Source organism: Phyllostomus discolor, chromosome 2 (genome assembly GCF_004126475.2).
Source record: "Phyllostomus discolor isolate MPI-MPIP mPhyDis1 chromosome 2, mPhyDis1.pri.v3, whole genome shotgun sequence".
NCBI classification, from domain to species: Eukaryota; Metazoa; Chordata; class Mammalia; order Chiroptera; family Phyllostomidae; genus Phyllostomus; species Phyllostomus discolor.
The window spans coordinates 20,688,216-20,710,420 of record NC_040904.2 but is presented as its reverse complement, the minus strand read 5'-3'; the positions used below and the strand labels follow the sequence as shown (position 1 = coordinate 20,710,420).

General features: G+C 39.5%; 1 protein-coding gene across 18 annotated transcripts in view; it reads right to left on the bottom strand.

Annotated features, from left to right (window-relative positions):
- Positions 1 to 17,823: 17,823 nt before the first annotated feature.
- Positions 17,824 to 22,205, bottom strand: part of MBNL1 (muscleblind like splicing regulator 1) — a 190,710-nt gene continuing 186,328 nt past the window's right edge. For 11 of the 18 annotated variants that reach the window (XM_028504989.2, XM_028504992.2, XM_028504995.2 and 8 more), the window contains one exon: positions 17,827 to 21,246. The gene's annotated coding sequence lies outside the window, so the exon portion shown is untranslated. Of the gene's footprint in view, positions 21,247 to 22,205 lie in introns of all 18 variants that reach the window. The other 7 variants (XM_036017566.1, XM_036017577.1, XM_036017567.1 and 4 more) reach the window with 1 other exon arrangement.

Below are 22,205 nucleotides of genomic sequence, written 5' to 3'. Positions count from 1 at the left end.
GTCATGGCTGGATAGTTCATTTCTTTTTAGTGTTGAAAAATATTCCACTGTCTTGATGTAGCACAGTTTATTCACCCAGTCATGTATGGAGGGACATTTAGTTGTTTTTGAATTTGGAAAATTATGTATTTTTCCAATAAACATTAATGTGAAGGTTTTTGCATAGACTTAGGTTTTCACTTATTTGAGCACAGTTGTTGAATCATATGTGAGGAGTATGGTTAATTTTGTAAGAAACCACCACCCTGTCTTCCAAAGGGCTGTACCATTTTGCATTCCCATTGGCAATGAATGAGAGTTTCTGTTTCTCCACATCCTCACCAACACTTGGCATTGCCACTTTTTTTTTTTCATTTGGAGCATTCTAGTAGGTGTGTAGTGGTATCTCGTTGTTGCTGTCATTTAAATTTTCCCCATAGCATATGATGTGGAGAATCTTTTCATGTACTTATTTGCTGTCCGTGTATCTTCTTTAGTGAGGTGTCTGTTAAAATCTTTGCCCTATCTTTAATTGGGTCATTTATTTTCTTATTGATGAGTTTCAAGAATTTTTTGTGTATTTTTCATAATAGTCCTTTATCATATGTGTCATTTGCAAATACTTTCTCCCAGTCTGTGGTTTGTTTACTATTTCTTTGCATTGTCTTTCACCAATCTAAAGTTTTTAATTTTAGTGAAGTCCAGCTTGTCAACTATTTCATTCATTGGTCATGTCTTGGATGTTATATCTAAAAAGGCATCACCGTACCCAGAGTCATCTAGGTTTTCTCCTGTGTTATCTCCTAGGAGTTTTGTAGTTTTGCATGTTACATTTAGGTCTACAACCCATTTTAAGTTAACTTTTGTGAAAGGTTAGGATCGGTGTCTAGGTGCATTTTTGGCATGTAGATGTCCAGTTGTTTCAGCCCCACTTGGAGACACTATCTTTACTCCATTGCATTGCTTTTGTTTCTTTGTAAAAAATCAGGTGACTATATTTATGTGGTTATATTTCTGGGCTTTCAATTCTGTTCCATTGTTCTATTTGTCTACTATTTTGCCAATATAACCCTATTTTGTTTACTGCATCTTTATAGTAAGTCTTGAAGTCAGATAGCACCAGTCCTCCCCAACCCCCCGCACTATGCTCTGCTCTTTTAATACTATGTTGGCAATTCTGGGTCTTTTGCTTTTCCGTATAACCTTTAGAATCAGGTTGTCAAAATGCATTTGTCCTTTCATGTGAATAATTCAAACTAGTCAATCTCTACACTTCGGTTGCCTGGAAAATCAGTATAAGGTATATCTGCTCAGTTGATGGAATTCTATTTATACTAATGGTTGTAAAATTTGATTTCCTTATCTAAAAATTCTTGTTTTTCTTTTATTCAATTTTATTTTCTAAGTGATATTACTTATATGCAAAAAATATAAAAATGAACAACATAGTCAACCCAATTTTGATCATGTCCATCCTTCGCCTGCCTCACAGTGATGGGGATCCTCTAGTCAATAAACCTGGGAGCTAAGACTGTGGTTACCATTCTCTCCTTCAACCAGTGCATTTCATTCTTACATTTTGTGACTTAGGAAAGGAGTTTCTATTCTTCAAAAGATGAGAGGGAAATCAGGCTTCTGGATGATCAGCCTTTTCAAGTGGGATGGATGTTGGCTTCCAGGCTCATATTAACAAAGTCCTCAATATCCCTGATTTTCTCTGATTTGAACACTGTTGTTGCACTGAAGAGATTCCTCACATACTGCTCTTCAAGCATGCCATCTCTCGGTGTGCTCTGCAACCTGAATTGGTCCTTCACTGATTAACATGCAGAATATGATCCAAAACCACACAGCAAGAGAGGCAGAACAGACAACTGCTTTAAGTGCCTATTTTGACACATTCTCTTTGAAAGGACAGAGTAAGTCCTGTGTTAATACCAAACATTGGTGAGCTATTGGTTAAAAAAATGGTTCACTTATTTTCCTAACTAAAATATGGGTACCTCTACCCAGTTTCAACTTTCTTGTGTGCTTCTTCATTATTTCTGATGAGATAAAATAGCTACTAATAAGAGTGAACATTTTGAGCACTTACTGTGTTCCCTACCTTGTACTAAGTATTTTATATTCATTTCACATAATCTTAACGACACTTTAAAATGTTGGTGTGAATTTGCTCTCCTTTTCAGATGGAGAAACTGATGCACAAAAATATTAATTACTTTTCCTAGATCACAACCTAATGACTAGAAAGCAAGAGTTTGAATCTAAGTAGACCCTAAACTCCTAAGTCTATATTCTTAATTATTAGTAAATGGCTTTTATCTTGTTTCAAACTATTTTTAACTACTTGAATATACTTGGAGGAATTTCTAAAAGGACTATGATTTAAAAATCACTTATGTTGACGCTATATGCATGACCAACATTCATTAATTTTTTCATACAATTTCTTCTCTGAAAATCCTTCCCTAGAAAGCTCACATTTATCCCTTAAGCCCCTGAACTCCTCCCTCGGCGGCGGCGGAGCTTACCTCTCCTCCCCCAGACAGTGTCTGTCGCCTGCTGTCTGTGCTGACTCAGTAGCTTGTCCATACCTGGTGACAGAACTTAACCCCGTAGTTACAAGACTTTGTGTAAAGCAGCTTTGACTGTTCTATATCTTTGGTACATAGTAGGTGCTAAATATATTTTTCTGAGGTAAACACATTGAAATCCCTCAAGCCAAAAAAAAAATCATCCTGGGAAGAAATTCACAAGTAGATAATGAATATACTTTCTGAAGTAAGAGGAAGAATAAGTGCATATAATTTATGTATAACTAGAGCAAGTTAAATTTCGAAGAGATGGAAGCCTGCTCATGAAACCTTGTCTATTTTCTAACCTAGAGCAATAGTACCTCTGCAGGTAGTATCCCACAAAAGAACAGAGTTCATCCAGAATACGTTTCCCCACTTCACACGAATCAAGGATCGGCACCGTACTCTGCTCATCCTCAAGGTACATCCCTGGGTTGGGAGGGCTTCCTAGATCGCATCAAACGTCAACAGTGACACCTGCTGGAAGTGCACACTGCCCACATTTCTGCAGCTGGCTTGAAAAGAAAGGTCACAGGCCCAAGCTGAAACTCCTGAAACACTGCCTCGGAACCCAGACAAAGAGCTACTGTATCCAAGAAATGTGAGTGTGGACAATCTCGGGACTTGAACCTTGGCAAACACATTTTGAACATAAACATGGTTGTAGATGTATGACTCTGAATTGGCCCCAAAAATATATTTGATTTTTTTAAAAGCAAAATAAGGTAAATAGTGTCTCTGTAGGTGAAGGATTCAGTTACTTGCCACTTTAGACTTCATAAATAGCATAGTCTGTGCTCTCCAGATCAAAGAGTAAATCATTTTGAGACCCCAGTCTTCATGGATATGGAGAACACAGTTTTGACAAGTGGCTTGTTGCTATGGTTTATGTTATATTACCTGTTCTCTTAAGTTTCCTTTCTGCTGTCTCACTTGTGATACTAATTAAGTATTTAGGGAATAGTCAAAGGGAAGAAAAATATACTTTCTCTTCACTTGTTTCTTTGTGAATTTTAAGTATGATTAAATGTAAATTATTTCTTTTTATACTTGTTTTCTTTACTGATTGAAACTATTTTGGTAAGAGAAAAAAAGTCTGTGACTCAAAAAAAAATATTTTGTTTGATTTTTCAAAAAACCCCAAACCAGTATATTTATAATTGTAACCTGTAAAAATTAACTCTTAGCTTCCTAGCATGTGTCTTCCATGTTTAGAGATATTCATATTTTCTTTTAAATTTACTTCATACATTTTCTTTCTGGGGAAACAGGTATTTATTTTGTTCCTTTTTGCTTTTTTTAAAATCTTTTTTGTAAAATATAATGAGTATACAAAAAGTACATAAACCACAAATGTACAGTTTAATGCTTATAATAAAATGAGCACTCATGTAACCATCACTCAGATCAAGAAATACAACATCGGCAACCATGCTTACCAAAATCCTAGTTGCCCCTTCTCAATTACAACACAATTCCCACCCCCCACCCCACTCCCTAAGTCCTCCCTCAGACTCCCAATCCACTGACCTCTGTGTCCTAGCCCCTTCCTCTGCTTTGCGGCAGCAAAGTTTGGGGGATCCCATGGCTCAGGGAGCAGGAGGGACTAAGGACCAATAGGAGACAAGTGAAACAAGGCCGGGGACTCATGTCCAGCCCAGAGGGAGGGGGCCCTCGGTCATCTAGACCCAATTCCCACCCTCCCACCCCCCAGGTTAGGTCTCAACAAGGGCTGTTCTGAGTTTCTCTTTTCCCAAAGGGCAACCGTTTCCCTGCCCCAGCCAGGTCCAAGTGCCAGTCTCTCCTGGCTTTCCTGCTGTCTTCGGTCCAGACTCTCACCCCCACCCCAACAGTGAACTAAACCTCCATCTACAGAACAAAAGAAAAGAAAACAAAACAAAACAAAACAAAACAAAACAAAACCTAACGGCAACACCACAGATATTATAGCAAGATACAAGAGTCGTTTAAAAGGCCACTGGGCTCAGACCCTATCGGCTGGGCTGAAATTTTTCTGAAACTTGTGGATGGATACCAGCCAGCAGTATCCATCTCAGCTGTGGATGTTCGTCAACACATGAGAAAAACATACACAGAGACAACCAGGTCCTGTGGGGGAATAGGAACAGCAAGGCCACTCCTCACGTGGGGAGCGCCTTGTCCACCCTCTCTCCTGGAGGGTGCTGCTTGGCCACCCTCCCTGGTGGGGAGAGCACGCCATCCCCCCCCTCCAGAGAGGCTTTTTATTGGTTTCATTTGAATAAGAATTCAGGAAAAAGCTCATTACTCATTGCTAGGAAGTAAGGATCAAACAATAGATAACAAGGAAGTCTGAAACTTTGAGGAACAAACTTACTTCTTCCTTGGACCCTTATCATTCAACTGAGAGCATTCTAAACAACGCAGGTTTCACAGGATCTTACATATTCTTTCTTAGGCCTGATCACCAGGGGAACCCGCCCTTTTCAGCACCGAGCTGCACCACCCTGTCATTGTTTCAGGCTTAGGTGGAGCAAGGGAACTAAGGCAACCAAGAGATAAGGAGATTTTTCTCCCAGACAACGAGGACTCAGGCTATGTCAAAGCCGAGGAGCGAGGGTCCATCACATGCTTTTGCTGTAGCCCACAAAGTCCTTTCTTGGGGGCCTCCCACATGATTGTGCCTGTCTTAAGTCGTTCCCCTCTTGGGGAATCTTACCCGTCATTGGCTAACCGACCAAGCTCTGGGGTTCAGTTATGAATGAAGTAGCAGAAGCAGCATTCCTGCCAGGGAGATAAGCTTTTGTCTCCTTGCTGGCTTATGGTCCAAGGCCACTCCCTCAGCCTTAGCCTTGGTGGGGCTTGCAGCATCTGATACCAGGCAGGGCAGTTCCCAACAGAAACTGTGCTGCATCTGCACCTCTTCCTCCACTCGTTTCTTCAAAGGTGTCAGATCTGCTCAACAGGACACTTTGACGGCTCTTCCCACTTTCTCGGGCTCCCTCCCCAGTAAGTCTTTTGCATTTTTGATACATCCTATTATCTGCTTCTTAGAAGACCCAAAGTACTCATTGTCCTAATTCTGACTATCACGCTCCATAACTAACTACTGGTTTTCCAGCTTCTAGTTTTCCTTCGATAATCCTCTGCCAGTGGCAACCAGAAGGTTCCATCTGTCCGTAGCTGTCCTCTGAAAGTATAAGCCCTTTACTGAGGCCCGTGAGGCCTCCAGACCCCACTCCAGCCTGTCCCTCCAGCTTCCCCATTTACCCCTCTCTGCCTCACATAGTGTGTGTAATGGCATTCAGTTTGTTGAGACCTCCCACTCATGTCTTGCACTGTTTTCCTCTGTATATTCACTAAGGTGGCTTTTTCTGCTTGGGATGCTCTTCCCACTTCTTTGACTAAATAAAACTGCTCTTCTGGTTGGCACCTCTCCAGGAGAACTTCCTAGATCAACCCAAGCTAGATTTATTTTAGTTTATTTTATTTTAAATTACATTTTATTGATTAGACTATTACACTTGGGTTGATTTTTCCCCCTTTGCCCCCTCCACCCAACACCTCCCACTCCCTCAGGTAATTCCTCACTCCCCATTGTTCATGTCCATGTGTCATGCATATAAATTCTTTTGTTACTCCATTTCCTATATTGTACTTTACGTCCCCAGGGCTGTTCTGTAACTACCTATTTATATTTCTTAATCCCTTCACCTCTTCACCCATTTTCCTCACAACCTCCTCCCCTCTGGCAACCATCAAAATGCTCTGTGTATCTTTGATTCTGTCTCTACTTTTCTTGCTTGCTTCATTTGTTTTTTAGATTCAAGTGTTGGTAGATTTGTATTTTTTGCCATTTTATTATTCATAGTTTTGATATTTTTCTTAAAAAACTCCCTTTAACATTTCATGTAATAATGGTTTGGTGATGATGAACTCCTTTAGTTTTTCCTTTCCTGCAAACCTCTTTATCTGCCTTTGAATTCTAAATGATATCTTTGCTGGGTAGAGCAATCTTGGCTGTAGGTTGACCCTGAATATTTCTTGCCAATCTCTTCTACCCTGCAAACTTTCTTTTGAGAAATCAGCTGACAGTCTTATGGGAACTCCCCTGTAGGTAACTAACTTCTTTTCTCTTGATGCTTTTAAGATTCTCACTTTATCTTTTACCTTTGGTATTTTAATTATGGTGTGTCTCAGAGTGGGTCTCTTTGCATTCACCTTATTTGGGACCCTCTGTGCTTCCTGGACTTGTCTATTTCCTTCACCAAATTAGGAAAGTTTTCTTTCATCATTTTTTCAAATAGACTTCCAATTTCTTCTTCTTTCTCTTCTCCTTCTGGCAACCTTGTAATACAAGTGTTGGACATCCTGAAGTTAATCTACAGGCTCCTTATACTACCCTAATTTTTCCAGATTCTTATTTCTTCTTATTCTGTAGGCTGTTTTTTGCTTCCTTATGTTCCATATCATTGATTTGATTCTTGGCTTCATTCATTCCACCATTGATTCCCTGTAAATTGTTCTTTATGTCAATTAGTGTATCCTTTATTTATGACTGGATCGTTTTTTATGCTGTTGAGGTCTTCACTAAGTTCCTTGAGCATCCTTATAACCCAGTGTTTTGAACCTGCATTTAATAGATTGCTTATCTCCATTTTGTTTAGCTCTTTTTCTGGAGTTTTGATCTGTTTTTTCATTTGGGCCATGTTACTTTGTCTTTTCATTTTGGCAGACTCCCTATGTTTGTTTCTATGTATTAGGTGGAGATGCTTTGACTCCATGTTTTGATAATGTGGCCTAATGTAGTAAGTGTCCTGTAGGGTTCAGTGGCACAGCCTCCTTTATCACCCAAGCTGGGTAATTGAGGTATACTTTCATGTGGGCTGAGTACACCCTCTTCTTGTAGTTGAGCCTTGGTTGCTGTTGGCAGTTCAATAGGAGGGATTTACTCAGGCTAGTCAGTTGCAAGAATTGGCTATGACCACTTACCACCAATGTCCACCCTCCCTGTGCAGGAGCAGGTTAGTGGTGCTCCAATGTAGTTTGTAGCTCTCTGCTGGATTTGCTGGCCCCGGGGTTTCCTGGGTGGTGCAGGCCAAGACCAGCTGCCACCTGTGTTTTCCCTGGGACCACCCTGCCTGACTGAGCTATAAAGAAATTTCAAGTGGCTGCTACTTGTGCTAGGCTTAGAGACTCCCAGAAGAAGCCAATCTGTGAACCTAGGCTGTTTGCTGCTAGTGCTGGGACCGGGGCTCACTGAGGCTGGCCTTGTTTATTTGAGAGGATTTAGGAAGTTGTGAATCATTAACCAAGACTAGCCATTCATATGGCAAACTAGCTTGGGTGGGCCCATAAATTGGGTGGGGCAAAGTCTCTGGGGATCTCCAAGATAGGTCAAATAGTGTTAGCTACCTTGATGGAGTCTCAGATATGGCACTACCTTCCTGGCTGTGGGGGGAGGGTTTAGAAAAGGGACAATGGCCTCTGCTTACCTTGATGCCAGACACTTCAGTTTCTCCCTGCATACCACTGGTGCCTTTCAATCTGCAATCCCAGTGCCGGAGCTCAGAAAGAATGAGTCTGAGTAAGTCCATGTGTGGGTTGTTTAAAAGGAGTTGCTTTGGACTCTTGAAGTTTCTTCCACCGACTGAATCCCTGCTGAATTTTGAAGCCAGACGTTATGAGGATTTGTCATCCTGGCACTGGAAGCCTGGGCTCAAGGTCCTGTTGTGGGGCTGGGACTCCTCACTCCCGAGATATCACTCCTGAATTTTTAGCCACTACATATGGATGTAGGACCTGCCAGTTCAGCATCTGTGCCCCTCCTACCAGTCTGGCCAGATGTGATTTCTTTAATTCCACATTGTCGGACTGTATTCAACATGATTTCTGATGGTTCTGAGTGATGGTTGTTCTATAGTTTAGTTGTAATTTTGATTTGGTTGTACAAAGAGGTGAGCCATGTCTGCCTATGCCACCATCTTTTTTTTTGTTAGATTTTATTTATTTTTAGACAGAGAGGAAGGGAGGGAGAAAGAGAAAGGGGAACATCAATGTGTGGTTTTCTCTCACGTGCCCCCTACTGGGGACCTGGCCTACAACCCAGGCATGTGCCCTGATCTGGGAATCAAACCTGTGACCCTTTGGTTTTCAGGCCAGTGTTCAATCCCCTGAGCCACACCAGCCAGGGCTGCCTATGCCACCATCTTGACCTGATGTCCCCACCCCAAGCTAGATTTAGTGCCTGCTCCCACCAATGACTCTATCCCTTAAATACTTCTAGGTTTCTATGTTACTTTTTTTATATCTTCAGCCCCACTGAACCAAGAGCAGACCTGTATTTATGGCTTCTCCATGTGCTCACTGCCAGCACATGCTTACCCCAAAGTAACCACTCAATAATATTTCTTTTTAATTTGAAAGTGGTCGACTCTAGTAATCCATTAATTTACTATCATTAGAGAGTCTCAAACTACAAAATAATCAATTAATTTGTTCAAGTGTTTCGAAAGTACTGAAGGACAAGTTACTTGCACTTCAGGGAATAACACAGGCAGAGCAGCGGCCACCCCATGTTCTCATCATTTCAGGGTCATGAGAGACTCCACCACAGAGTGGCCCAGAAACGGAAAATAAGATCCAATTAGAATCAACCAATTTTCTATTAAAAACAATACTGGGTAAAAATAAAGACAATGTTAATACTAATGATGAATCTGAGATTTGAATTCTGTGGAGACCTAGTTTACTCATTCACTCTCATCTATTCATATTTGAAATAAGATTAATTAATAAGCTATGTCTTGTCTTTTGAAATTTTGGGGGAAAATACACCGAGATAAGCATTTTAACAATTTCTCTTATCTCTGTCCTGAAATAGTGTAACCATTTACCCATACTTGTGGCGACTATGCACTTGATATTGTCAAACCGGTGGATTTAAAAAAATATCCACATTTTGCCAACATAGAAGTCAATTCAAATTAAAGAAATATTATCATTAGATTTTGTGGGTCAAAACCATAGGTGATTATCATATTTTTGACTTAACAAACAAAGTTTAGGTATTATGCAATTACAGAAGGTGAATGGCAATATTCTATTGTACCCTTATGAGCATGACGGGGCTTTTAGAAAGTGAAATGACACTGAAAGCCAGTGGGAGAATTGCAAAGCTAGGGAAGTTTGCATCCCACAGACCCACCTTTGGGACTCTTTCTCCTCCACTGTTCTTCAGGAATCAGTGACCTCCCTCTCCCCTTCTCCACGGCAGTCTGCATTGTTCTTTCATGTGTCAACTGAGAGATCGTACTGCAGCTGTTTGTTGGCATATATACTTTCCCAACTCTTCTTTGGGTTCTTTGAACTGATTCAAGTTAATCTTATTATCCTCCATGTCTACCATGGTGCAGGGCACAGAGGGGCATCATGTGAATTCTTACAGAAGAAAGAACAGGGAGGAAGATGAAGAAAGGATGGGAGAGAGGAATGGAGAGACGGGACAGAAATAAAGTAATATGAATTTAAATCATTTTTCCATAAAGTCTTTTAAAGTATTTAAATCTCATTAACTATAGAATGAAAAATTTTATCTCTTATCCAGGGGTTGTTAATTAGCAGTGAACAGGTGGGAAAAGTGTTTGGAGAGGAACAGAGTGGCTTGCAGACCCTTTTAAGTCACATCAGATAAAATAATTATTCAGTACATCTTTTCATATACCTCTCCCATAAGGAGGGTTCTTCTGGGAGCCAAGGAAGCCAAAAAATCCTTATTAGAGCTCAGAGCCTTGTGAAATAATATAAAGGAAGCAGGGAGGAAGAAAAAGAAACCAGCTAATTAAAACACAATAAAGACATTAAAAAGCATGCAGGTGTAGGTGTGTGTTCTGTACAAATTAATTTCCACTGCAATTGTTATAATTTGTCCAGAAGTGATTTGGCATATGTTCCTCTTATGCTCCACTGTTGATGCTAATGAATACACAGGCTTTAGGTGCCCGGGCAAAGGAACAAATCCATAAATAAAAACATTTCAACAGATTATAGGAAAAGGCAACTGCATGACAGGCAACAATTCCTGAATTTCTGACAGGTGTATTTCAAAGGATGCAGAAAGATTGTGAAGGGGTGCTCTCATTCACCAGAGACTCCTTGCAAGAACATATTTATAAGGTTGCCACGTCAACCACAGTATTTGTTCCATACATACTTTTCTCTATAGATAATGAGATAGGTAATCCCTTTTTTTGCATTCAAGGAGGGAAGGAAGTTTTAATTAGACACATTCTAAATTACTCTATTTAGTGGTACAGTTAAGGGAGTTCAGAGTGGGGTGTGGGCTGGGAAATACTAGTTATTCCTCCAGACTATTTTTCAAAGATGGGAAATTTTGAGGTTCTATTAGTTTTTCTAGATAATCAGTGGTCGAATTGTTTTGACAGCCTGAAAAGTAGTTTGTTAAACTGTTTCTGCTCTGCATTATCTATTGAGGTTAGGAGATAGACTGAATTAAAATTCAAGTAAGCACACTTTCATCCGGTGCCTCCTAAATACAAAACTCGGTGCTAGGCAGCGAGTGCCACAGAGAGAGATGAGTAAGACTGGTTCCTCCTGGTAAGAAAGTACCTATTCTTTGGGTGGATTCAGATTTGTAAACAACTAGCCTGTAATAGCAGAAAGGATAAAAGAAGCACTAAGACAGTGGTAAAAGCAACAAGCCCTGAGAAGCAGAGCAAGAAACAATTGCAGCATTCACAGTGTCAGGAGGAGTCGGAATGCTTGCAGATGCAGCGGCATTTAACTTCACAGAAAGGACGAGTCAACGTTCAACAGGAAAGATGGCTGGAAGGGGTATGCCATGATGGTATACCTCCTTCCTTCCTTCAGTTTCGGATCAGGTGTCACCTCCTTGGGGACAGCACCTGGCCCCTCAGCTCCCTGGCTGATATAGTGGCCCTGCTAGCGAAGTTTTCCCAGGGTCTGTTACACACACTTAGTTAGTTGCTTTTCTCAATAAAATTATAATAAGTATATATTAACCCACTTTGATGAATTAGGGTATCTTTTGGAGAGAGAGGAGGGTGAGAAGATAGCCACCTAAAGATTAACCGATTGATTAATTTAAAATAGTAATTTGTGCTATAAATAAAATGTAAATAGAGGATGGTATAATCACACATAAAGTAGTTATAATTTTAGAATTAAGACCAAAGGTTATTCTCAGAAAAGTTTTATTAATATCCTTTTACTATTCTTCCATAAAACAATATACATATATTCATATAACTTGGCAAGATATCATGCTTTACAACACATTTTAATATTATGAATTTGGAAAACTTACTCATTTAAATGGTGAATGGTCTAAGAAACAATGCAAATGAATTCAAAGTAAAAAATAAGGGAAAATAATATGAAATAATTTAAATGAAAAACAATAAATATTTACTAAAACAAATAGAAAGCTTGAAAACTCAGAGTATTTAAAAAGTGTCTTATAATCCTACCACTAAAATTACTTCCCCATGTAATTAAATCATTTAAAATTGCTTTTTAAGTACATAACACTCTATAATTCTTTATTAGCTATTTACTAATGATCGAAACAAAGGTTGTTCCTGGCTTTGCTGTTATTAAAATTTCTGCAATAACATATTTATTCACAAATAGTTTTTCAATATTCAGGTTACTTTTTAAGGGTAAAATGAGTTGAATAATGAGTAGAGTAGTCAACTTATTGCACACAAGAAGAGACGCTAGTTTTCACTCAATCTTATTCTAAATTGTTTTGTGGTATGTTTAAAGGGCTTGGGACCTGAGTGGGAGGTTGGAAATACTAGATCAGCACGTTTTCAGTATCCGGTAGATCTTGGTTTAGATGTTACTCTGTGCAGTTCTTGCCATTCGATCTTCTAGCATGGTGCTTGGCACAAAACTAGATTTTTAATGTGTGTTTATGAAACGGAGTCAGTGCTAATAAAAGCATCAAAAAACACCTATGAATATATATGCTATAGAAATCTAGTGGTGCTGCTCAAATGTAATTAGAAGTATTATTTCAATAAATATAATAAAGTAGTTGAAATGCCTTCTTTAACAGAACGCTTTTCATGATGATGAATGCATCCATTCTAATATTTGTTCTTGAGCACAATTTAAATCAAAGGGGAATTCAGATAGTTAAGCTGGGCTACATCTAAACAGTCACTTTCAGTTTGACCTAGGCTGTGGTCTGTGACCATACCACGCTGGAACGTGAAATAGAAATTTTCAGAGTGAGTCAGAAAGGACTTGGTTCCATTTCCGAAGTGTTCACTACGGTGCAGCAATGTGCAGGGTCTGTCGTGGCGGCAATTTACAGGAAGGCACGATTTCACCACTGAGCAGGAAAGAAGGAGTGCATACACGGCTGCTGTGAAAGAGATGTGTCACTCAAGAACTAGGATGAAAAATTAAACATTAAGTGGAATCATTTGCAAAATGGATAATAACAAAATAGCAATCATAGTTAACATGTATGGATTGCTTGCTATTTGTATCAGGCGCTGCTCTTAGCCGTGTGTGTGTGTGTGTATGTGTGTGCATATCCAGTGTTTGTCTCCATAATAATTAAATAGGAGTATCTGTGGGTGGCTCCAAGCATCAATAATTTTTAAAGATCCCCTAGGTAATTCCAATCAATGACCCTACAAGGTGAATATTCTTGTAAGTATTTCCATATTCTGAAGTTGGAAACCGAGTCACAGAGAGCTAAAGTAACTTACCAAGGTCGAAGAGCTGAGAAGTTGAGACATGAATCCAGGTGGTCTGATTCCACAGCCCCTGATCTTAACCATGACAGTGTCTCCGCTGGTGCTTTAGTGCCACTTCTAATGAGAAACCTTGATTTTTATGAGTTTAAGGAAATTTTCAATGCATGTCTTAAAAATAATTATTTTAGGAAGTTTAACCTATCCCTGTGCAGTTTGGTTCCTACCAGCATCTGTGATATGGGTCCCCCTGAGCAGTACCTAGCTTTACCATACACGAGGTTGTCAAAACCGCCCTTCTCTCTGCCCCAGTTCCCCAGCCCCTCCTCCCCAGATGTGACTAGTTTGGTTTGCCTTACCCAAGGCAAGGCTCTTGGTAGAGCCCACCCACGCCCACACACCAGTGGCTGCCCTTGTGAAAGAGGAAGAGGCCCAGGGGTAAAGGCAAGCAGAGAGGTTCCTACTCTGAGGCCCCATTCACAGGGCCCAGGTTTTGACTGCTAGGTGTCCATTATTAAGGCTTCTTTTGTTCAGCTTCTGCTCAGGCTTCTAGTGCCTCACACGTGTTTCTACTTTCATCTTAAACCTCAATTCATGCTATACTATGAGACTTCAGGGGTCTAGGTTTTCTGTTTAGCTTTCCCTCTTTTTCTAAAGGATGTTGTGGTGAGAGTAAGTGTATACTCTCTTCCAGACCCACGCACTGTCTGCCATTCTAAATGAACTTTGGAGATCTGCTTGGCTGAATGTTTGTTCTATGGCACTTCATTGCTGTAAGTTTCTGTTCAGTATGTACTTCTTCTGCAGACAGTTCACTTATTTCCAGGCCTTCAGAGACACCATAACCATGGGTTTCTAAGTCCATCATGAACTTGAGTATCTTGTCTGCAATGGGCAATCCTGGCCATAGCAATCCTAGTCCAAGCAGTTAACCTTTAGTTATAACTGGGGGGGTGGGCGGGCGTGGACTATGACTCAGTCTTTAATCCCCACTGTGCAACCGCTTATCTAGTTCAGGAGCACATTTAATATGCTGGGCACTGGGCCTGAGGAGTCACTCTGAAGTGGGACCCTGCTATGGAGAGCTTGTTTGCTTCTGTGGCTGTTTTTCGTTTGTTTATTTGATATGTATTCAGGACCATGGCCCAGACATTTGTGGAAATAGTTAAGAGTTCTCTCCAGCAAAACTGTGTTCAGTGCAGTGAAATCACACAAGCCCACCCAAGCTGCAGTTTAACCCCACTCTTCTCAGTTCCAAGTTCAGGTGTTCAACATCTGAGGCTTCACCCACAGGCCAAAGTGAGGGAAAGTGGCAGTTAGAATTTTCATAACAACCCGGTGGCCCCCAACCACTATGAATAAACCTTCCGGTTTATTCTTTATCTGTCAAAAAAGCAAGTCTCTGTTTTGTCATTATGAAACCCAACCAAGGGAGAAGGAAACTGATCATTCTCCTTCTTGCTTCAATAAATCATTTCTGAAAAGACCTGAACAGACCATTAATAGTAACAGATTTCATCTGTGTCCTAACTGCCACTGCTATTTTTTATTAAAATGGTAAATTCAAGGGCAGACTATTTCTCCACCCCCTCCCATTTCCCCACATTTAATTAGCAAAATAAAAAAAAACACGAATAAAGAAAAAGTTCATGTAGCAAAAGGGAGGAGAACTGGGGGGTCAGAGTCCTCAGAAGACAAAAAGAAGTCAGTCCTGTCCCCCTGGTTGCCCAGGCCCCTGAGCTTGGGGTAGGACAGTGCCGCTGAGGAAGACAGGTGTCCAGAGCAACTACACGCAACATTGAGGATGTCGGCAGAGGGCGTGAAAGGAGAGAGTTCCTGAGCCCAGGCCTTGGTCAGCCCCAGCAGGCATCTGGCTTTAGCTCCTCCGGGGGGTCAGGACACACAGGGCCCAGGGAGTCCAGCTGAAGGTCAACGGCCAAGAAGTGTGAGGGGCAGGCTGTAGCCCTATGTGGATGCACACAGCCACAGTCTGAGGGTAGCCTCAGATTCACCCCCCACCTCAAGTACTGCTGGTGCCAAGACCCTTTCTAGGACCAACCACAGCAAGGGGGATGTGCGGGAGGCAGACGGCCACTTGGAAGTCATTTCAATGAAGCACAGCATTGCTTTGACAGATCAGGAAAACTCAAAACAGCCTTTTGACATTTGAATCTGTGTATCTCACAGTTTTGGATCTTGTCATGGCGTTAGCACAGTGGACTTCGAACATTTAAAATGGACATGTTGTAGGCTTTCCAAAGTTTCCAACTTCTTGAAAAATGCCCTATCTGCTCTAGAATGTATATAGCACCTCCAATGTGAAAGTGACTGCCTTAGATCCATCAGGGAATGGAGTAATAACAAGTGGAAAAATAACAAAATCTTGTTGCTGAGTGTCCCACTTAACAGGTGTATGTTAAGTGGCTATTTCCTGTAAAAAGGAATTGCGTTCAAAGTGTGCTTCAGTAAAATTACAGATTGCTACATGTCACTGACGTTCAGGGTCATTCCAAAGTGTGAACTCCATGAGTGTCAAGGATCTGTAATGAAATAATAGCTCTAGCAAATAATATTGTTTCCCAAATAAGAAGAAACTAATGACTTCTAAAACACAGTCCCATCCTGTGAATTGAGGACCCCTAGTGGTCACTGTAGTAAGAACTCCTGAACAGTAAGCATCTGGAGAATAAGTATTTTAGACACCATTTTTCAAATGTATGTATATGCTGTTGTAATCAATAAAATACAATTCACTTAAAGTGCTAAAATGTTACTGTCAGTGGTTAACCAGTTATTAACAAAGTGGGACAAAGGGATTTAATTGGGCATCAAGTTAATAAACTGGGGAGCATGAGCCTGCTTACTTCACCAGGAAACTACAGCTTCACACCCCAGGGACCACAGCATTGCTCTGCTGGGGGATTAACTCTCCTCCCTCCCTACCCCCACCCAGTACCAGACTGTTGGGAGGCGCAGGGGGAGGAGCTTGACCACAGAGGCCTGTCAGTCTAACTAGAGGGGAAACCTACTAAAAACCCGGGAAAGCTGGGGAAGTTGGTTCTTTTGAAAAAGCGCCTGGTCTGTTCCAAACCTGAACCAGTGTAATCCTAGGAAAACAAAGAGCTCTCTCTCTGACTCTCGCTTGGGCCCCACACTTACCCCATGAACCTGCACACTCTCTCTCTATAGCCACGTGGCCTTAGCAGCTGTGTCACTGGCAGCCACGTGACTCTACCACGGGAGCAGCCGGGAACAAACTAAGCTACCTGGGTGGGGACTAAGACTGCCTAGCAGCCACCTGTAAGCTCCAAAGGACTTTAATATGAAGCAGAAACTCTGGCCCCCAGCTTTTGTTTTGGCCTTGCTGAGGGCATGGTTGGACTTTTTCCATGGCGGGACAAGACAGAGACGGGGCGCTGGAAACCCAGGGGGCAGCTCCTGACTCCATCTGAATAAACCGCCACCACCCACACCACAGTCTCCCGTGTGTGGGTCCTTGGGATGCTTTCCTCGCAAGCCTGTGAAAAAGCCTGATTTCCACTGACAACAAAAATATTTCAATGCCATTGTTATTGTAACTTTTCCAACTAAAGATATCCAAAGTACTACCACTAATTGGAGAGAGTTGGATGTGCTAATGTTTCTTTAAAAAGTTGTAAACTCCAGCTTCAGATAATTATCCCTGGGGCAGCTGCTCTCCTTTTGACAAGCAGCGCCTTGGGTAGTTGGGTCTAGTCAGAATAACAGGCATGTTCTATAGAACTCCACCAGCAACAGAACTGTGTTAATTATAAATATCACACTTGCATTTATTGCAAGAAGTTTAGAACAAAGCCATTGACCTGCCCAGGAGAATTTGCAGGCTTGACCAAATACCAAGTGGCACAGCCACAGAAAGTGCACTAAGTGATCAAATTAGCACAATGGAACTGGCTTCCACTGGCTATCTGTGGGAGCTGCGAACGCAAATCACATGGAAGACGGGGCCTCAGTTCAACCAGATTTATAATTGTTCAAAACATTCACACAGACACACATACACTCGAGTAAGTTATATGACTTGGCTCAGCTGTGTGTGTGTGTGTGTGTGTGTGAACTCTTCTCTGTGAATCAAGTGTCATCACTATTTCTTGATTGAAATATTCTCTTAGGTTGCCTGATTTCCAGTGTGAGTCTCCTGGGGAAGTTAGGCAAATAAAATTTCTTTGATAGAAAGAGTTCTAGAGTAAGACAATTTATTTCCCCTTACAGTTTTCCTTCTATACCTAAAATCTTATCAAATAGAACTTAAGAGGTCAGGGTAGGGGAAGGCGAGACTTTTCAGACAACAACGGGCATCACGTGGCAATACATCAGGGTTCAGATTCTCACGCTGATTCTCGGTATCAAAGGACAGTCAGTGCCAAAGACAGTGAAGATCTTATTTGCAAAACTGGTTGATGAATTTTCATATCAATGTGTTCGTAATGACAGATACACATGTGTACTTGAAAGGCAGAAAAATAATTTACTCTTCAATCTCAGATACACAAATATACTTAAGAAAGAGAAGTTTTATTAGGGCAATTTCACTTTATTTTTCCATACAGCAAAGTCAACTACTGCGGTAATAATAAAATAAGCATAAAACAAATTGCAGCCCAAGACAAAATACATAATTTTAAGCAACTACAAGCAGAAAGTAAGTTGTGATTACATAAGAGTAAAACCAAGCACATCTGTCCTGTCAGCAGATGAAAGCCGTAGGGTTGCGGATAAGTGCAACATTGTAACCAGCTGGAGTGAGGGCTGGCTACGCTAATTCATTAAACAAGTGCCTATGATCACATTTGCTTTTTTGAGTGCTTCTGAGTTGAAAATTAGAACCATGAAATTTAAACTGTGTTTTATTTTTTCACCTGCTGAAAGAACAGGCTCCTACAGCAATTAAAAAACAATCACATAACAACTATAGCTACGGTGTGCTGTCTGGTTTGCCTGTTTATGGTTTAACTTTTGTGAAAGTCAATACTTGTTTTGAAGATTTGTGTGTGTGTGTGTGTGTGTGTGAACAATAAACCACTGAAATTGGCAGAAACTGATTTGAATAATAGATGTCTTTAGTATAGATCTTTCTCTCCTTTTTTTTTTGTTGAAGTTTTAAACATGCAGTAGTTTTGAAAAATGTAAGGAATATTTAATCCATGATTTCACCTTAAATGGTTGAAGTACCTGCTATTTTTGGTAATGGTCTTCAGGCAGATTTGGCCTGATGGAGTTTTTGTCAGTCATGAGATCTCGGAAGGATGGCATATCTTTCCAGCTGAAAATATCCTGGCAAACTACAAGCTGTCCACAAAAAGCAAAGCAACATGTTTGAAGGGGTACGGAGTGCTAACTCGGTGCCACTTTTGCAAGCAATTTTGCTCAGTCTGTCATTTTATTAGCCTTAACAAAACTCCTTGTAATTATAGACGTTTTTATTCAAAATAAGATCTTACTATTATACAGGTTCTCTCTTTTGACTATATACAGAAGTGCAAAAAGTCAACCTTCTTTCTAGACGTTCCAACATGCTAAATTGCAGCATAATCAACCCTCAAGAGTTTGCACACTCGCTAGAATTCTCATTACGTAAACTTTGAGTATTTGGATTATCAACAAAAAGTCCCTTGTTCTATTTATTGATTATGCAGCTTATTTATAACAAGGCCTGATATTCAGGGATTTCAAAAATATTAAACAATACTTTAACATTTGAAATGGATACAGTAGAAAATAAATTTTATTCTAATATCTAGGATCTAGATCTTCTTATAATAACTAATTACAAACAAAATAAATCATCAAAATATTACTCAATTGTCTGCCAGGATTGTTGCGATAGCAACAACTTAACTTCTTACTTAGCAATGATTATATATTTATAAGATATCCATATAAAAGATCTTTGTTCTTTTAATGAAAACTAGACAAGAACTAACAATGACTGACATTCTTACACTTTAATATTAAATCAGTAAAATATAAATCATTTAGTTAACAATAATACGAATATTCAAATGACACTACATGTAATTCAAAACTGAGTATGTTATGAAGGAAAAACTACTTTAATTTTTTTTTGTATTTTGAAAAATTCATCGGTAAAATCTAATAAAACAATAGTCTATAAACTGAAATGGTATTCAATTGTTAATACAAAATGAAATCTAATAAGTGTAGGAAATGAAAAACTACATTTTAACAAGAAAAATAAGTAATATTCTATAATGTAACTAACTACAATAACATGTGAAGTCACCATTACTTTCTTAACACGATTGAAATTACATTGGTATGGGTTCCAACCCGTAATGTAATAATCTAAGGCTTTAATAGATGTACAGTACAATCAGTAAAATCAACACATCAGTCTTATATTAGAAAGCATCTCTCTCAAGCATAAAAACTTGCAGTAAACTTGGAAGTATGGAAAGTTCTATAACAGAACTTTCACTTCTCCCATTCCACACTATAACTACCAGTGACCTGGCCCCTACTTCAGCAATTTTTAGAACTGCTGAACAGAGCAAAAATATCCTTTACTAGCTGCAACATCCAAACCACAAAAAGGGAATTCCTTTGGATGAATCCATTCTTAAAAACTGAATGCACATCTATTTTTTTTTTTAATTTTGTAAAAGGCTTTCTAAGGCTATAAGCAGTTAATCTGAACAGAACGAAAAACAAATCACATATAAAATTCACCCATGTACGTAACCCACCCAATTACTAGGTAAATGAAACATTTCCCATGTTCATATTTTGGTTTATCATGCATCGGATGACAGTGCTGCTCTCCTCTTTGTTTAGAGTCACTATTTTCAACGTGACTGTGATGAAGCATTTAAGCAAACGTGAAACCATTTTTGCAAAGCATTTATAGTCTTTTGACTTTGACAGAGCTATAAATAGAAGCAAAATAATTTCCTCAAACTTTTTTTTTGTTATCGTGTCTCAGAAATGGCATATCCCTTTTGAATAACATGTTATACAGTATAATATGCATAAATATTACACTACAATGCATTAAAATAATTTTATATATATCTATTACATATATCTCCAGTATGTGTGAGTTTATCTGTATTGAGAGAATTTGTGTTGTGCTGTCTATTGTTACTGTAGTTAAATTGGCCATTTCTGAGACAGCTTTGGTTTCCAAAAAAAAAAAAAACAACAAAAGAATGGTGCCCTTTGACTGATTAGTACTAGCAAATAAGCAACAAAATGTGGCTCTCAAAACAATAACACTGAAGAAATAATACTCTAATTTGATGTACAGTCTATGGCACTTCATGAGAATCCTTAACAACATGGTACTTAAAGCCATGATGTGCTTTAAAAGATACACAGTTGTGGTTTTGCTTGGCACATTCATCTCTGTCAGATCCCTCCCTCACCGCGTCTTACAATCTATTACATTAAAAATATTACTCTTAAACAAAAATGACTGTGCATGCACGCTCTCATCTATAATGGCAATTTTAAATACAAGGTGCACCTTTGTTATTTGTAAACCTTGAAAGAAATAAACTTATTTTTTTAAAAAATTATATCTTGGTCTACAGACGTACCAATACATAATAGAATCATGGTTACACCATAGTCTGTATTTTCAAGATGGCATGGATATATAGGAAACTAATTAGGTATGCATATTTGAATGCATAACTCTGTGCTAGAAAAGAAAGACGATGTTGTTCTTTTAGACAGGTATATCACCTCAGCACAAATATCAATTAAATGTACAAAGTGTATAGGCAACAGTGTGCAGTGGATTTCCATGTTGTCTTTTCTTCTGGTTAACATGCAATACGTGGATGTCTTGTGGCTGAGGGGTTTTTGTGTGAGTTGCTTGACGGTATATACAATATGGCTAATGACCTCGTCCTTTATTCTAACCAAGCACACTGTCCTTTCCTCTTTAGTATAATCTATAAGGGAAAAAAGAGATAATCTTTGTTACAACAGACAATATCTAAAAGCAGTTTCCAGTACATATTTGATATGACAATTGTTATTTCTTGATTTAAAAAGTGTAAACACATACACGTACGTAGTTACATCTTCCTATAAAAACAAACACCTCACAAGTACAAATGGATCTACATTTGTTTGGCACCTCTGTAAGAATAAAATGACATGCAGAGCTTAAGAACACTGTAGCCTCTGCTCAAACACTAAGCTAAAAGAGCAAAACGGATCTGCAGGATCACGGGGCATAACATTGCTGAGCTCTTTCCCACCACTATCATTGTGGGGCAGGATTTAAACGAACGTTACTTCTGCTCTAAAGCTGAGAGGTTTTAAGAGTAATGATTTGGTTTGCAAAATTAAAATCCACACAACAAGCCCCATTAAGCACAATTTTAAGATGGTCACTGACTTACAATAGCTTGACTTAAATTCCTTTGACTTTGCATCAGTGCAGAAACGATAAGCACTCAGTAGAAACCAGCCAGACCAACGTGTGACATCTGGTGGGTTAGGTGTACTAAATGTATTTTCAGCTTTTCAATGTTCTCAACCTATAATGGGTTTATGGGGACCTAAACCTTCAGGCTGAGGAACATCTGTATTTTGATGCTTGATGAGTACAGTATGCACTGTGGGGTGGAGGGAGAATGATACTTGAACTGTTTTTGGATAATTAAAAGTTTGGGGTGATTTTTTTCAAAAGCCAAGAAAATTATTATTCCTTATGTTCCTGACGAGTTAAGTTTGAACAGATATCACATTGTACTTGTAAGCAGTTCTGGTTTTTACATGACATTTGTTCTTATCAGAGAATCTTTACATATTCAAAGTATACTTTAGAATACAACCTTGAGAATGAAAGAAACCGCCACTTTGCTGCACTCAAAACCAGTCTAAATATGGCAGCTCATGAAAA